The following is a 14600-nucleotide window of genomic DNA, read 5'->3' as shown; positions in this document are numbered from 1 at the left end:
TAATTTTTATTTTTGGTGTTTCGGGTTGTTTATCGTGACCTACATGCGTTGTTTCTAACTCTTCAAGATATCTTTCCCCCACTTTCCTGCCCCTGACAATGTTTCACAGCTAAACCTAGTCCTTATGTTGAATGAATTCCCATTTTCGCTGCAGATTAGTCACGAAGACATTAAGTGGGATTCTGATAGTGACCCTTTCGAGAGCTAAGGCACCATTTACTATTCTGTTTTAATTACAATCTTTCAGCAAATTTTCACCAGTTATAATGTTCACCCCATTTTCTAAGTAATGCTTCTCAAATACTATGCAACATTATGAAATCTGTGTGCATTATGCTTTCTGTTCTCCATTATGAGCTAAATTTATAATTCTATAATTTTCTCATAGGAAAAATGCTTATTAGACTGGAATGGTTACTTTGGTTTCAAGCCATACTGCTTTTTTGCTTATTGTGAATCATTGTAGACATTTATGTAATCTTTGTTTTACTTCATTCCCAACCCCCACCAGTACTTCCATAAGCCCTAATCCCACTGTATCCCTTCCCTACATAGTCAGTTATCATCTGTGCCATTTTTCCAAGATGAATATTTTATTTTATGGGTCTTTAATATTTTCAATTTTAAAATAATCTTGCACAGCTAAAACAAAAACAGGCAGGATCCTATCATGACCATAGCATTTCCTCCTTCCTTTTCAGGAGGGAGGAAACCCCCGTGCCTACAAAAGGCCATACTGCACCTCCTCTCTGGAGTGTTTCTGCCTGTGCCTGGGATCTGTGCTATGTTGCTGTTCAGTGACTAAGTCACGTCCAGTTCTTTGCGACCCCATGAACTGCGGCACACCAGACTTCCCTGTCCTCCACCATCTCCTGGAGTTTGCTCAGATTCATGTCCATTGAGTTGGTGATGCTATCCAAACCACCTCATCCTCTGCCACCCGCTTCTCCTTTGGCCTTCGATCTTTCCCAGCATCAGGGTCTTTTCCAGTGAGTCGACTCTCTGTATCAGGTGGCCAAAGTATTGGAGCTTCACCTTCAGCATCAGTCCTTCCAATGAATATTCAGGGTTGATTTCCTTAAGGATTGACTAGTTTTTATCTCCTTGCAGTCCGAGGGACACTCAAGAGTCCTCTCCAGCACCACAATTTGAATTGGGATCTGTGTTCGTCCTGCATGTTCTCTGCTCATATTCTTGTAATTAGATAAGGGTTCACTATCGGCAGCCTTATTGGGGAAAAAAAAAAAAAAAATCCAATGAGAGCTGTGCTTTATTTGGGTCTTGGGGAAAAAACAGTTGTCCTAAGCAAGTGGGAGATGAAAGTCAAAGCTTTTGAAAGATTGGGAAAGCCAGAGACAGGCCATTTGGTATCAGCTACACATGCCAAAGTACCATCTTCCTGTGGTGATTTGTAGGGTGTTTTCCCCTTGGGCTTTTTTGGGTGACTATCCCAGTGTTGCATCAAAATTAAAATGCTGTATCAGCTCATATCCAGGACGGCTGGAGTTCACTGGGCTGGAGTCAGAAGCCCTAGTTCCATTTGCAGACCTTCCCAGAGCCAAAGGAAGGAGTGATGTTTCCAAATGGAAATGTCCATGTGGAGGCAACATGCTTGGACACCTGCACAAAACGGAATTCCCTAACCCAAACTGACCTACGTGGTAAGGAAGTGTATTATCTCATGAAAGAAGCAGGTCAGACGGCAGGATTGGTTGACTCCATGACGCAAGACAGTGATACAGGTTTTATCCATCTCTTTCATCTTTCTGCCACTGTTGGCCTCAGGGACCGTTTCACCTAAGACTGGTCCTTTTCTTTTGCAGGATGGTGACAGGGGTACTGACATGTCGTTGCAGGCAGGACAATATCTACGGCACAGAAAACTGATCCCCCCTTCCAGTTTCCAGAGTATGGAAACATTACCCGGAAGAATCCAAGAAGACCTGTCTTGTCTTCTCATGGATTACAATAGCATTATATGCCCCATCTCTACATCAGTCACTTGCAAGAGGACAATATCAGGATTCTGTTAGTAAGAAAGAAGTTATGTGTGTGGAAATGAGGGGGGCAGTAGATGCTATCAGGCCATTATCACCCACTCCAGTACTCTTGCCTGGAAAATCCCACGGACGGAGGAGCCTGGTAGGCTACAGTCCATGGGGTCGCAAAGAGTCGGAGACGACGGAGCGACTTCACTTTCACGGCACTCAGTGACTTGAAAAATAGCTGTGAAATTCGCCCTTATGACTGCTGTGTAGTTGATAGATACCACTGAACTGCTACACAGTTCTGGATACAAAATGACAAGGCTATAGGTTGACAAGGAGAGAGAAGCCACAATGCAGACTAATTTAAGGACAGAACTGAGCCAAGATCAATAATTATTCTGATTAGAACCACAATAAGCCCTAATGAATTTGAATGTACTAATTCATGTCTATTTTTCCTCAATAAGAATATGATCTTTACAGAATAAAAAAGATTTATTTTGCTTATTTCTCAATAATTCTGTATTTCTGATATATCATTTTACACTATAGCCCTATTTGAATGGAAAAAAATTTATTTACTTTATTTACATGTCAGAACATTAACAATAATGATAATTACTGATGATTATTACTGGTCATTATTTATTGAGTGTCTTTTACAAATTAGGAATTTATTAATAACATCTAAGACACGCCAGCAATTTGCTTATGCCACATAGTGGGCAGGCTTGGTTCGAGACTCAGGTTCATCTGCTCATGTTCCTTCAGCTCTGTGGCTTTCCTTTGCCTTGGAGGACAGTCTCAAGACTCTTGTAGCCTGCAGGGTCCCGCCCATCTCTATGGTGTCACCACTTACCCTCTTGGCCTCATTCAGTTATCCAACCACAGCAGCTTCCTTGCTGTCTAATAAACCAGTCTTACTCCCACCTCTGACCCTTTGGATCTGCTGTTCCCTCTGCTTGGGTCACATGTCCCTTCACACAGCTACCTCTTTTCCATTCAGGGCTTCTCATCACAGGCACCTCCCAGGACTCTTCCATCTCATCTGCTTAGGGCACCCACTCAATTCCTTGTTTCTGTCCCATTTTTGTTTCCAGTATGGTTCTTAAACAACCTTAGGTAATTAACCAACTTGTCTACTTGTGTTTGTCTGTTTCCTCCATTAATTAAGTTCCATGACGGCAGAGGAGGTATATGTAAAAAGAATGATCAGGGGAGTAAGTTAATGAAGGAATTAATGTTTAGAAGTCTTAACCTCTAAGAATCCATGGTCAGTCTTTTATCTCCTACACTAAGAATAAGGTATGATATTAATCATCAGTGAGCTAGGTACGTGCGCCTTAGTTTTTTTTCCTGTAAAATTTGAGAACTAAAAAAGTCTACTTTTCATTCCTTCTCTGAGGGAAAACAAAATATAGATATCATAGTTTTTTGGAGAAAAGATAGATTTACTATTACAATAGTATTACATAAAAGTTCAAAAGCTTAATCTAAGAAAGAAATCTGAGTAATACTCGTAACTCTAGTTTTTATATTGATTTTAGTTTTATAGACTCTAACTCCTTTCATTTTAGGGCATGAAAACAAAAAGTGCTAGCCTCTTGGTCATGTCTGATTCTTTGTGACCCCATGGACTGTAGCCCACCAGGCTCCTCTGTACATGGGATTTCCCAGGCGAGAATACTGGAATGAGTATGGAAGGAAATGGAAGGAAGGAAGTACTGGAAGGAAATGGCTATTTCCTTCTCCAAGGGATCTTCCTGATCCAGGGATCAAACCCTGGTCTCCTGCATTGCAGGCGAACTCTTTACCATATGAGCCACTAGGGAAGCTCTAGGGCATAAACCCTTAAAAATGAAGGTATACATATAAGGCTAAGTTGTAAATAGGGAGAATAATAATTGCATGATAATTTGGAGTGGCAAATACACTTAAAATTGTTTTCTCTGCTTACACATAATTTTTCATTTGAACTCATGTAACTACTAAAATGATTTATTCTTAGAACTGTGTTATTAATTATTCCGAGGTAATTATGAAGGTGCAAATTGAAAAACAGCTTTGCCTCACATATTAACTTGGATGGGATTGACAGAAATGAAACAGAGTGCCTTCCTCCGAATTCCCTTTTCTTTGGCTTTCCAGCATTTACATTTGAGCGTACCTTTTAATCCAGTTCTTTCAGTTTGTTTTGTTCTGTACCAGAGACAAGTCAAAAGGCAGGTGGGGCGAGGAGAAAAATGTTTTGATGCTGTTCACACTGTACTTCTTCCTTGGTGTGTATCCTGGCAGGTACCCCTTTCTTCCTCACTTTGTAACCTGCGTAGATTTGGGTGTGTGATTGGGTAAGAAACCCTCAGGATTCAGGTGACAGTGAGATCAGTAATTAAGGGGCTGGGTCAGAGTATCATCATTACTAAAGTTAGACAGGTGCATGGTCTATATATGCTCTTGAGAGCCTGCCTCTGATGGGGCAGTTTTCATATACAGTAGATTGGCCCTTTCATGGCTCAACAAAGGCTTCTTTCTTTCTTTCTAAGCTGTGTGGGTGGGAAACAGCATGTGGTTATAGAAAATGTATAGCAAAAGCAGTAGCAATGAGAAAGAATCCATAATGGGTACACACACATTGTTGGAATATTTCCCAAGGATATGTGGTGGGGGGCAAGGGGAGGGCAGGCAGTGAGGTTTCTTTGGCAGAGGCAAAGTAGAACATGTGCTTTTCCGTGTGTGAACACTGTGCTTTGAAAGGTCCTTTATGATTCACAAAAGCAGCTGCTTTTGAGTTGATATAGCCACAGAGTTTGGGAAATTCACTTAAAAAAGGTATGCTGCAGACTCCTGACATCTGTTTTGGAGATTTGGTTGAGTGTTGGGAACTTGCTTATTCACAAGTGGCATGGCACACGTATTCCTCATTAGAGTGTTGTATCCTTTGTTCATTTCTTTAGGGTTTGTGGATCAAAGCTGACAAGACTTAAAATTTTGAACAGTCATTTGCTATGTTACGTACACACTTACATAAATTTGCAATGATGGCTTGTTTCTTAATTTATAAAACTATGCATGGCAGTTTTACTTTGCCTAGCAAATCAACTTTCCTGAGTTACTTTCAGACATTTTCTGTTGTATTATAAGGCTTTCTTGCTCAGTATTTGTAATCTTAATTTGCATTTTTGTGTGTGACTTAGTTTTACCTAACAAATTCTATGGCTCTTTTTGTACACTTCTGTTGCATTTCTAGTGTTTCATCATCATTATTAAGTTATTTCCACTTTTCTAAGAATTTCAAACCTAAATAATACCAGCAGTGTCGTTTCTTGTCACTTCCAACAAGAGCCATTTGTCATTTGTGTCCTGTTCTCCAAACAAGTAACTAGGACATGCGATTCTTTTACCTTCTGCTCATTAGTTTTCAATTTATTATATACTGACATAATGTGGCATTATTTAAGAATAAGGCAAAAACTTTATTTTTAATGTGTTATAACTATTGTTATTTTCCTAAGTGACAACGCAAAAAAAAAAAAAAGATTACCACCAAATAAGATTAGTGTGGATATCTTGAACTAGAAATCGTTTGAAATGTTTCACAGCTACACTTTGTGCTAAATATAAAAATAATTGTGTTTCCCATGTGTGAGCATTAAAAGACCCAGTTGGAAAGTCACATAGTATAGCAAGTAGGTCACTATTGATGGTAGAACATGAGACAGGAAATGTCACAGCTAAGATTAGAGGCCAAGCAGTATGTCTCGCCATGCTCACCGCATTGTTCATCCTAAGAAGTGGAAGAACTCAACAGGGTATAACTAACTTTAGCCCAATTTAAAAGTATTAACAAGGATAGCCTTTTAATCTGTCATTCCCATTTGTTTCTATATAACTCACTTTCCCAGTTGGGCAAACTAATTGAACTGCTTGGGTTTGCACATGAGCAGACCTCTGAATACCAATTAAAATGGTAGCCTTCACATTTTAGAAGTATAAATGGGAAGCAGTAATCAGCTATGTACAGTTATAGTAAAAGATATGCCTGGTGTTGGAAATTCCTAACAAGGAGTAAGCAGTTAAAAATGAATTCTCAAAAAAAAAAAAAAGAATTCTCTTAAACTCTCATTTATCTTCATGTTTTAATGTAAAGCAGTATATGGATACGGGAGAAAAGTACACTCCTAGGGAATCCAGTTGCTTTTTGCTTTTATTTTGGGGGTAATATAAGGAAGACCTGGGCTTCCCTGGTGGCTCAGATGGTAAAGAATCTGCCTGCAGTGCAAGAGACCTGGGTTTGATCCCTGGGTTGGGAAGATCCCCTGGAAAAGGGAATGGCAACTCACTCCAGTATTCTTGCCTGGAGAATTCCATGGATAGAGGAGCCTGGCGGGCTACAATCCATGGGGTCCTAAAGAGTCAGACACTGTTGAGTGACTAACATTTTTATGAGGAAGGTTTAATATTTATATGCAAGAATTTTCACTACAGAAAGTACCTAACTTTGCATACATTTGCATATTCTAATTTTAACAAAAGATTAGGGAAAAAAAGCAGTGCTCTGTGGCATCTGCCCCACACCTTGTTGGGAGGGGCCAGACCAAGATGGAGCCTTGGATTATGAGAGAAGCCATCCCCTCATGCTAGACTGAGCAACTGAATGCAAGCCCAGAGTGCCGGCACTTATTTGGATGAATAGATGGAGGCATGCCGAGATGACTGAATTTGAATCTGTCTTTAGAGCACTGAGGATTCATTTACTTCCAGCACAGAGTCCTTCACAGAAGTACCTTGGCTCATGGGTTCCATATATTCTGTGTAGATCATTTCACTGCTTGAATCTCAAGGTCTTCCTAGACTCACCTTTTCAAAGGTCATTAATGCAGATTAATATGCTCTGAACTAGCATTATTTCGGGCAGGTTGTAACTTTCAAGAGGTGAGCTGAGTGGTGTGGAGGCTGAATGAAAAAAAGTATATTAACAGTGTTTTTAGTCTTTATTCCTTCTCGGCTTAAGCACAGAGTCTACATATTTATTCCTGATCCAGGGGAAGTATGTTGGAAAGGGGTTGGAAGCACATTCTCACAGATTCCCCTCTGGAATGAAAATTCTGGGAGTGGTTTTCATTTGGCAGGCAGAGGTCTGTTGGCTTCTGATTGAAGCAAACACAAGTGATGTGGCCATGGGGTCTGGTTGCATCACTGTATGTGCCAGGTTCTTGCCCAAAATGACGTAAGCTGATTGTGAGCGGTAAAGTTAGCTCATCTTCTAGGCCTCTGTTGACAGAGGTTGGTGGGAACATCCTAGAAAATATTTAGGCGTGCCTGAAATAGATTTTTGCTTTGAAAATCTCTTTTCTAGTTTCAAAAATGTATGAATAACTAATAAATATTTAAATCCTTATGTGCCTTGTAGAACTCCTTAACACCTTATGAAATTGGTTATCTAATTTTAGACACTGCTAATTTTAGAGAAAGAATTCCTCTTTGATATCAGTGTAAATGACCAGAGGGTCAGGTATACCATTCTACTTTGACCTCAGTCAGAACCCTGAGCCTGCCTGTGACAAGAGGTAAATATAGACTAAGTTCCCAGGATCCTTAGTAAACCTTGTAGCCTTCTTCTAGGAAAGGAACAGAAAAATGGATCATTGCTATGGACTCGTTCCAATCTAAATAATTTATGATATTATTCATCTTTCAAGGCCGTTTGCTTGTTTTTCCTTTCTGTAGTGAGAAATACGTAAAATTTTCTTGTTGGCAACTTTTAATTGTAATGGCAATACTCATCAGGCTACTGGTTGTCTTTTTGAGTGCTTTCTGTGGCTGTTTCTTTTACCTGTGTTTTATTTTGTTTTGTTTTAATGTTTATTTATTTGACTGTGCTGGGTCTTAGTTGCGGCATGGGAACTCTTAATTGTCACATGTGGGATCTAGATCTCCAAGCAGGGAATCAGACCTGGGCCCCTTACATTGGGAGCACAGAGTCTTAGCCACTGGACCACCAGAGAAGTCCCTTTACCAGTGTTATATGCACGAGCTCAAATACAATTTGTCTGATCACAAATTTCAAGCAAGGTTATCAGTAGGTTTTGCATTTTAACACAAGAAGGTCATAAATAGGGGGGAAAGGTTGGGTGGTTGATATTCGTGGGGTGTGGAGGGCCTAGTTCCATGGGAAAATACAGAATCCCTTATGCAAACATGTAACAGGAACCCAGTTACAATTTACACATTTAATAACCTCTCTCCCTGCATATAGGAAATACAATACCAATGCTTATAAACCTGTGTGCAAGGAAGTAGCACAAACAAAATCTTCATTTATAAGAGCCATCTTGTCACTTTATAAAAGGCCTACTGAAAAGAGTTTATAGAATTTTAACTGAGATACAAATAACCCTTTACATTATCTTAGGCTTTCTGATGCTAGATAATGTTGGTGGAATCTCTAAAACACAGAAAACAGCCTAGACTGGATTATTTTTCTTCTTGTCTTTTTGTCAACAAAACTTTCTCTGCAAAGAAAGACTGAACATCACCTGTAGTCTCTACACCATCCTGTCCTCAAATACAGACATAGCCATTCAAGGTTACTTTCATAAGTGTGACTTATCCTTAGTTTTTCTGAAGGACTTTCTTGTGACAGTGTCTAATGTCTTAAAGGAATTAGAGGCTTTGGAATCTCCTTCTTGGAAGTTCTCAAACAACACAAGAGAAGCTAAAAGGAAAGTTGACTAGACAAAGTTCCAAAGTTCCAAAGATGATCTTTTGGTCCTGTCTTTATTTTAAAACCTACCCATGTTCTTGTAAGTTAGTGCCTTAAGAGATTTTACTTAAAGGTAACCAGATCTTGGCACTGTACAAATAATTTCTTCTGGATGTTTATGTCTGTCCTTCCAGACTCTTGAAACAGGCTCTGGTCTCTGAACTGGGTTGTCTGGCATCCTGCCCAGTGGATGACTCTTACTGTGGGCTACAAAGAACACACTGGAGTTCCGGAACTCCTACCCCTCAGCCGGGCAAATGTAGAAAACAAAAATAATCCAGGTGCTAAAAGATTCTAAATTTAGAAGACTTTTCCCTTCCACATAATAGAGTACAATTTGTTTCTTCTTCCCACACAACCTGGAGCTGTCCAGAACAACCATGAAAACACATGACACCCCCATCCCATCCCTCCCACTTGCAGCTGTCCAGGCTTGCAAGTGAAATTTGTGTGTGCTGAATTATTTTGCTTGGAGACGCATCACAATCACCTGTTTTAATGTTTGTGGAGGCTGAAAACTGCCAGTTCATTTGAGGGGTATGTGAGTGTAGTCTAATCGGGAGACAGAGACTGCCCAACCTTACCTGGTTCTTCTGGATGAATTCGAGAAGGCTCTCTTCCAGGTGACAGAAGATGACTCAGCCAGGTAACCCGTCTTCATTCCTCACTCAGTAGACTTGTACATGGTGGGTTTTTCCAGAGCTACCAAGAAACATAAGTTTGGGGGTTATCTAGGAGTTGTTTGAGCAGTCAAACAATGAGAATACCTTTCTAGCAGAACATCCATTTTTAATTTTTGAGTTGGAAGTGGCACTGGAGATTGTCTAGATCAGGGTTTAGAAAGTGAAATTTCCATGATAAACCAATGGAGCATGGGAAAGAAAATATTAGAATTCCTATTCATCTTTTTATATCCCCAAAATAAGTAAAATTAAATTTTACTACTATATATGAATTTATATTTTCACCCTCCCCTGTTGTTCAAATCAGGAGACCCTATATTCTGAGGGAGGAGTAAGTTTCCCTCGACATACAAGTGTTGTCTGGCCCCTCACTTGTCTATAGTATGTTGCATTGTATTGGTATGTGTCCAGTTAATTTGCAGAATATTCTTAGTTTCAATTAAACTACCTTTCAACAATAACAACCTGCCCCCCACCATCGCCAAAAAAAAAAGGTGGATAGCTTAAAAAGATTCTGACAAAGTGTAAATTAAAGATATCACTAATTGTGAAAGCAAGCACAGGGGAACAATATGAAGATGGAGGAGCTGACACTTCATTCCTGGACACGCTCTTTGATAGCTGCATTGTAAGTTAAAAACGGTAATGGTATGATCCATTCTGATCAGAAACCAGCCCTCAGATTTCAAAACAAATAACTGAAATACGGACTTGTAACTACTATCATTAAGAAGAATGAACACTTTCCTGATGAGAAATGAAGGTACCATGATTAGAAAAACATGGAGGATAACCTTTGCAACTTTTTTAAACCAATGTTTAAATTCACCTACTAATCTTTATGAAATTTCATAAAACTAAATGGTGGTTTGAACTTCTCTCGACGTCTTTTACTTGTACCCAAAGGTAGAAAAGCAACATATCTTTAGGAAACACTGGTTCTTCCTCTTAATACAAGACCAGATAAGATATGTTGAAAACAATCAGATGAGTTTCCTTTTCAGAAAATACTGCTGAAAGTATTAGTGAAGATATTGTTGAAGAAGCAAATACTGTATTAGAACAAGTTATGGGTAGCAAAAGACTTGTTCTACGTTGGTAGGATGTTAGATCTAACCTGTTGTATTTGTTCATTTCTCTTTAACTGATGACATATATATCTACTAAGTGCTTCTATTTGGTGAAGCCACCACTGCTAAGTTGCTTCAGTCGTGTCCGACTCTCTGCGACCCCATAGACAGCAGCCCACCAGGCTCCCCCGTCCCTGGGATTCTCCAGGCAAGAACACTGGAGTGGGGTGCCATTTCCTTCTCCAATGCATGAAAGTGACAAGTGAAAGTGAAGTCGCTCAGTCGTGTCCGACTCTTAGCAACCCCATGGACTGCAGCCCACCAGGCTCCTCCATCCATGGGGATTTTCCAGGCAAGAGTACTGGAGTGGGGTGCCATCGCCTTCTCCATTGCCACCACTATGTGAGATTTATTCATAATCTTAATGAAAATGTTTTGTGAAAAAAACTGAGTAGCATTTCCTCTTAAGCAGCAGCTGTTGCTTAGGGAAGGATGGCAGGGTAAGGTTACAAGAGATAAATTCATTCACTGCATCATTCATAAGCAAGCAGCCAAGTTGTTGAAGCCAGAGAAACACAGAATGCTGCAGGATGCTACTTTGTAGTTAACTTTATAAAAATAAAAAGCCTTAATATACAGATAGCAGAAGCCGTACAATATTTTGTACAAGGTTAAGAAGCGGCCATGAAAGTTCTGTACCTCACAGAGGTTTGCCGGTTATCTTGTGTTGTTGTCAAACTTACAGATAAGTTATATTCATTTTTCTTTTATAAAAAGGAAATGGCTTTGTATTTTGTAACCACTTCTGTGATAATAGGCAACTTGGATAGTATGCTACCTACAGTCATTAAAAAACAGTTAATTTGTCCTTTCAAAATAAAGGCATCATTTTAAGACTAAGTAAGAAAATAGCTGAATTTGAAAGAAACTCTTATAGAGAGAACGTTGTGAAAACAGTGTTTGGAAGTGTTTATGTTGTTATGTGATTTTATTGCTTAAAATTATGACAACGATTAAAACCGATCTTTGTAAAATAAATTGAAGTTAAAAGTAGACCTTCAAAGTAACATATCACAGATAATAAAATCTAGATTTTTAAACACAAAGTATATTCAGTCATACTGCCCTTGACAAAATGATGATGGTTTAGTAAGATGAAAAAGTTTTTACTCTTAGATATAAAGAAAATATTCTTTATTTCATATTTACCTTGCACATTTGTCATTTTGATGTTTTATAATGTACCTAATATAATACATGTGTGCATACCTAATACATGAGCATGGTGTGCATGTTCAAAGGCTTTTTAGTGTTGGAATTCAGGATTCAGTAATTTTGGAAACTATTGCTAGGCTAAAGATTTGTAAAACTTTTGGGGGCAATAACAGTCACAGTCTTTGAAACAATAAAAGATATGCACCCTCTTCTCAGAAATATTATACACATATTCTGCCAAATAAAATTTTGCCCAGAATCTTAGGGCAGTCACATGCCTGCCGATGGTTATTGTCATGGACTCCATTCGATCCCCAGGATGAGGACATGAATGACCTAAGGAGTTATGCAGCTTACCCACAGTCACCCAGGGACATGATCTGGACTTTCAACCAAGACTTCCTGAGCATATGTCATTCTAGGCTTTGGTCTGCTGAGGATGCAGACATGGGGATGGAGCTCTAGTTGGGCTCCCAAGAAATTCACAAGCTCCCTGGCAAATCCAACGTGCAACAAATAATCATGATACAATTGATGTCTAGGAGAAACTTGTTTATTTGACTGGCCTTAAATAACACTAATGTCTGAGGGCGTTGTGTTGCACTCCATAGGAAATGCAGAGATGGGCAAGACAATCCTTGTAGAAAATCAGGTCCCAATTACTTGCTCCAGCTTCCAGGGCTTTTTCTAATGCACCTTTTATACTGCTCAACCCAGTGATGCTACTCATTGGGGTTTTGCAGCTTCGTGCACTAAATGATGATGTACAAGTAGAGAGGTGAGGCAGCGGGGTCATGCTCCTTCCTATTTCTAAGCAACCAAAAGCTCTCTTTTTGAGCTTATGTGCACTAAACTGCATGCCTTTGTGCAATAGAGAAATGAACTCTTAAATGAATTGGAAAATGGAAGAAAACAGGGAGTAATAAATGAGGTATGGAATTTTATAAGCTTTATGATCTCCTTCCCCAAAGGCCAGAATCTATGTAATAAGGTAGTAGAACAAATTCCTGCCGAGTCTGAATTTATTCCTATAAAATGGGAATGATAGGAATAAAGTAAGTGTACTTTTTTTTTCTGCCTAGGTCATTAGTTAGTATATTCTTGAAGGTGATATAGAGTTTTTTCCTACAAATGTTGTGCTCTGTGTAGGGACTAAAAATAAACAGAGCAGCGCAGGGAAATCGGCAAGCATTATTGATCGCTGTCAGAGCCATTTCCACTTTAATGTTTGCAAAAGGCACAACCCGGTGTTGCAAACCTATTTATAGGGAGCAGTTCGTTCATTGGTCTATATGGGTGATAAAAACAAGATGAACTGTCAGGTAAATTTTGGTTTATATTAGGAAATAGAACTAGAAGGGATCTCCTTCAGAATTAGTGAAGAGGGCTCCTCCCCTGTGTTCCTGTGGAACAAAGGAAAAGACCTGTGGAGTCTGGCATCTGGGGCTCCCAACCTGAGTGCTACCTCCGGTTGGACTTTGCTCCATTGGCTGCACCCACCCTTTCTCAGCTGCAACCTGCCACCTCCCATCCTGGGAGCAGGGTCTAAAAACAAAGAGGGTGCCTCCCAGACCCCTCCTGCCCTTCAGTCCTTCTAGCAAGCTCTATCCCGCATTGGTGTACGTGCTTGTGTGCACATGTGTATGTACGTGCGTGTGTGCATACCTGTGTATGAATGGAATGTTTTGTGGGATCTTCTTTTGACATTTGGTTCTCCATTCATTTTTGGTGAATTTTTGTAATTTTTTACTTTCCACTCATTTCTTACCAGAGTCATTTAGTTCTCAAATACTCCTGAAACCCTTATTTTTCTAATTTCCTTCCCACCCTACTCGCCAGTGAAGAAGCTAATGGCACCCCACTCCAGTACTCTTGCCTGGAAAATCCCATGGATGGAGGAGCCTGTAGGCTGCAATCCATGGGGTCGCTGAGCTGGACACGACAGAGCCATTTCACTTTCACTTTTCACTTTCATACACTGGAGAAGGAAATGGCAACCCACTCTAGTGTTCTTGCCTGGAGAATCCCAGGGATGGGGGAGTCTGGTGGGCTGCCGTCTATGGGGTCGCACAGTGTCGGACACGACTGAAGCGACTTAGCAGCAGCTACTCACCAGGCTTCCACCCTTGGGCTTCTTCTTTTTTTCTTTTACAAGTGTCAGTTCAATTCAATAAGTGTTAAGTGAGTGCTGGTCACAGCTTCGAGCTTTGAGGCTAAAGAGACAAGGTAGAATCTTTGTCCTCAAGCTGCTCAGTCCGGGGGACTTGTGGTCTGTGCTCTGCCTTCTTCTCTCTACTCTAGTTATTGATCGCTCCCTCTAGGCAGAGTTTCTTGCCAGCGTACTCTACTGTAGTAATAGCTAAGCACTGGTTCAGTAGAAATGAATGCTATCTTAAACCCCCAGTGACATCTGATTTGTGAAAAGAACTGGCTTGTAGCAGGCTCACCCACTCTGAAATGCCATTTAAGAAGGGCTTGGATTCTGTGAGTTAAAAATGCCAAAGGGATGCTAATGAGCCTGACCACCTTCTACCCCTCTGCAGTGATGTCATTTCACTTGAGGGCATGGCTGTCCAGGCTCTGGGAAATGGCCTGTTGACTGTTTCCACTCTGCTGTGGTGGTTTTGGTGCTAGCACAGCATTGGAATGCTAAAATAACCATTTTTAAAACGGTACCAAAAACAGACAAGCAAGTCAACTCTGATGCTGGGAAAGATTGAAGACAGGAGGCGAAGGGGACGACAGAGAATGAGATGGTTGGACGGCATCATTGACTCAATGGACATGAGTTTGAGCAAACTCCAGGAGATTGTGAAGAACAGGGAAGCCTGGTGTGCTGAAGTCCATGGGCTGGCAAAGAGTCAGACGTGACTGAGTGAAA

At 40.2% G+C, this 14600-nt stretch overlaps 1 protein-coding gene across 2 annotated transcripts in view; it reads left to right on the top strand.

Moving 5' to 3' along the window:
* Window positions 1–14600, top strand: part of MARCHF3 (membrane associated ring-CH-type finger 3) — a 156732-nt gene that overhangs the window by 8977 nt on the left and 133155 nt on the right. Inside the window, exon 1 of one of the 2 annotated variants that reach the window (XM_044947837.1) lies at window positions 6346–9397. The exons of the other annotated variant lie outside the window; for it this stretch is intronic. The gene's annotated coding sequence lies outside the window, so the exon portion shown is untranslated. Of the gene's footprint in view, window positions 1–6345; window positions 9398–14600 lie in introns of those variants that run through there. 2 annotated transcript variants of the gene reach the window in all.

Source organism: Bubalus bubalis, chromosome 9, assembly GCF_019923935.1.
Source record: "Bubalus bubalis isolate 160015118507 breed Murrah chromosome 9, NDDB_SH_1, whole genome shotgun sequence".
Classification (NCBI taxonomy): domain Eukaryota; kingdom Metazoa; phylum Chordata; class Mammalia; order Artiodactyla; family Bovidae; genus Bubalus; species Bubalus bubalis.
The sequence above is the reverse complement of the archived record's forward strand: the minus strand, read 5'-3'. Positions and strand labels throughout refer to the sequence as shown.